Consider the following 3577-nt stretch of genomic DNA (forward strand, 5'->3'; position numbering starts at 1 on the left):
ATGCTGAGACAAGGCTGGTTTTGGGCTGTTCACTTTTGTCCCAAGGACTAGCTGCACTTGAAGGCTTACCTGACGACATTGGCACCAGTGGTAATTTAGTCAACTAAAATAACACTATTTTAGTTGACTAAAATACAAGTAAAACTGAAATGGCATTTTAGTCAAAAGACTAACTAAATCGAAAATGGACATCAAAATGAAGACTACTCTGCTGGCCATTTCTAAATTGGCAACACAGTTCCATCCAGAGCCTATAATAATAGCACATTAAAGTTTAAACATGTATTGCACTATCACACTACCGCATAAGTAGGTTGACATCTACTAAGCTGCTGAAAAAAAAAAAAAAAAATTATAAGAAAAAATGCTTTTCTTATATTTTTTCTTAATATTTAATGCTGGTAATATATTCAGGTAATATGTGCAATGGCATTACAGACAATAGAGGTTACAGCTTTTTTTTTTTTTTTTTTTTTTTAATCTTAAAGTTGCACTTCTGTTAGTCAAAAAGCAAGATTTTTGTTTATTTAGGAAATTTTGTTGTTTATAAAGACCTTGTATATCGCAACAGCTAAACCTGTGTCTGTAGTGCTAATGTTCAAACCTTAATACCAGAAACATCTTATTCGATTTTTACTCCATGTAATTTGTATGAAAATTCTAGAGAAATGTGTAAATAATACATTACAAGTTTTAGTCGACTAAAATGCCATTTTAGTTAAAAGACAAAGATTAAAACTAAACTGAAATTTGCTGCCAAAATTAACACTGGTTGGCACTCTGCATGTGGCCTAACGGAGGTGGCACCAACCATGACATACAGTCCAAAGGCATTGGAATTGGATCACATGTATATATGACAATCATTTATCTTGTCTGATTATATTCGCTTAAAAATAAATTTGAATTTTTGTTTTACTGAAATTTGGCATCAATGTTGTAATTGTCTACATGGGTATCAAGATTAGAACTAGTAAAATAGCCTGAAAAATGTATATATATCAACTGTATAGTATAGATCTTAAAGGGTCAGTCCACCCAAAAGTGACATTTCAGTATTTGTCTAATGCTGGTGAATTAATTGCCCTGACAGGGTCTTGTATCTCCCGATTTTACACACTTGCTGTCCCCATTATAAAGGGTTCCCAACCTCTCACCATCCCGGCACCATTTTTAATTTATTTTAGGTTATGGAGAATGTGACAGAAGGCATCAAAACACAAATGTTTTATATATGAGATTTGTAACAAAGTAACAATTTCCATCTTTATAAAGATTCCTGCGGGTGTATTTGGAATTCCTCAGCTTGTGTCTCCTGATAGGGAGCAGTGGCATCACTATGGGGGGGGCAAGGTGGGGTGCAGCCCACACTGGGTGACACCTGCCAGAAAGGTGACACCGGGGCCGCCACTACACAGTGCACCATATTGTATGCACTTGCAGAGCTGCAGCGGAGCGGGGAGAGCGGGACATGTAGCCGTGCAAGGGAGGCTGCCTATAACACTCCCCAGTCAGTGAAGCTAACCCTCTGGGATCTTCAATATCTCCTTCAGCTGCAGTTGGGGGCCGGAGCTGGGGGTGTGGCTGCCTCCTCTACTCCTCCCACACCCTTATTCTCCTCCTTCAGCCGCGGGAGTGAAGAGGTGAAGACACAGCAGCCCCAAGTGTCTTCATCTCTGCAGCTATGCTGTAAGTTCCTGCAAACTGCCCTATACCTCCCCAACCTGCCCTATACCTCCCCAACCTGCCCTATACCATCCTAACCTGTCAAACAGCATTCCAAAAAGCTGCACTTACCAAGCACTCCATCAGTTTTGTATTAGTATATGACAGCATTACCAGGGAACACCTCAGGTTCTCCTGGGAGTTGTGGGGTTTTAAAGTGTTTGCATGACTGTCCATTGTCTGCAGGTGTCAGGTCCCTCCCCATCCACCCTCCCATTGGGTCTGCGGCACCAAAAAGGCGTCGTCCGCGTGGTCCTCTTGGCGTTCCGGAAGGCATGGCCCCGGCATGAGCCGTCGCCTCCGATGCAAAAGCACAACGTCATTGACAGTCCGGTGGCGATCACGGGATGCCGCCGGCGCGGAGAGGGCTCCCCACAGTGGCCCAGGGGGGACTCAACTGTAGGAAAAAAAACGCATTGGGGAGAATCACAGAATGCATCCGTGTCTCCCAGGCACCCACCCAATGTCGCAGGGCTGAACACAGCGGCCCACACCAGGAGGATGGACAGAGTAAAACACTGCAATGCATGCAAAGTGATGAACAAAATAAAATGATTTACAAATATTCGTATATTGTATATAGTTGGTCAGAAGAGCCAAGGGCATATACAGTGCCATCAATTAAATGAAAAAAAGTAGGGGGGGGGGGCTTTTTGAACCCGAAGAAAAAAGGATTTGCTCCTATGCTCAAACAGGGATTCCACATGTCTGAGCCAATTGCAGGTGCCTTTCATTATAGGCTATTAACGCTTGGTATGCGTCCCTTCATTGTCACCTCAAGGGTGACTGGAGGAAAATACCTGCATTGTATATATTCAAATATTCAAGAAATTGGTGATATGCCTTGGCTCGTATCAGGGCTCACAATGTGGGAGCCCCAAAAGCTGCATAACCCAAATGTATACAAAAAATAGGAAGTTTCTCCAGGGTTTTTTAGCAGCACAGAATTTGTATAAAAGTAGTTGATGTAAAAAATCATTTAACAGACAATAATAATTTCAAATGAACAATAATAAATCTTAGGAGGTAGTGCGACACAAAAACAAACATGGAACATCACTCATAGCAAGGAACATCCTATGTACAAGCATGGTTTGCCAATTGTATTTATGACGTATGTATCCACATGAAAAACCCCGATGCATTTCGACCCTTGCAATTTTCGGTCTCTTCAGGAGGGATTTATTTTCTAGGAAAATATCAAAGTATCTAATTAAAATCATTGGACGATATAAACCATGCAAGTATAGCATTTCGAATTGAGTAAAATTCTATCTCCATACACATAGGGGTATAGTTACCAATGGGTGGATGAAGACATGAGGATGTATCGCACAAACCAGCATTGCAGGATTGTAGTTGTCCAAAGATCCCATCGCTGCCGCACATCCCCCCGTGTCCTCCGGGTGGGCGCATAGTCCACCGAGCTTGCAAGGGGCCACGTTCTAGGACACAGAGATGAGGATGGGGGGGGTAAAACACCTGCAGATGGACATGCAAAGACTTTTTGTAAATAGTCGTTTAGATAATGCTGGAGGAGTGTATAGAAGTGCTTGTTGTTATTTGGTCACTAGGGGATTCATGTTATAGAAAAATTAAGTTACACATAACATAGCATAGTTTATTCGTTAGTTGGATTGGTTATAAAAAGGGTTGGCCAGCAGTGAAGAAAGGTTGGGTGGGGGATGGGGTGTAGTGATGTGAAGTGAAGGTGCATGATGTGGGATTGACTGATGATGGGGCAAAACAAAAAAAGTACACACACATACATACAACTGTGTACGTGTGTGTGCACACGTGTGTAGTGAGAAGAAAAAAAAAAAATAAGGGGGAATAGGTTGAATAAAATGAA

This window comes from Aquarana catesbeiana, linkage group LG05 (assembly GCF_042186555.1).
Source record: "Aquarana catesbeiana isolate 2022-GZ linkage group LG05, ASM4218655v1, whole genome shotgun sequence".
Lineage (NCBI taxonomy): Eukaryota > Metazoa > Chordata > Amphibia > Anura > Ranidae > Aquarana > Aquarana catesbeiana.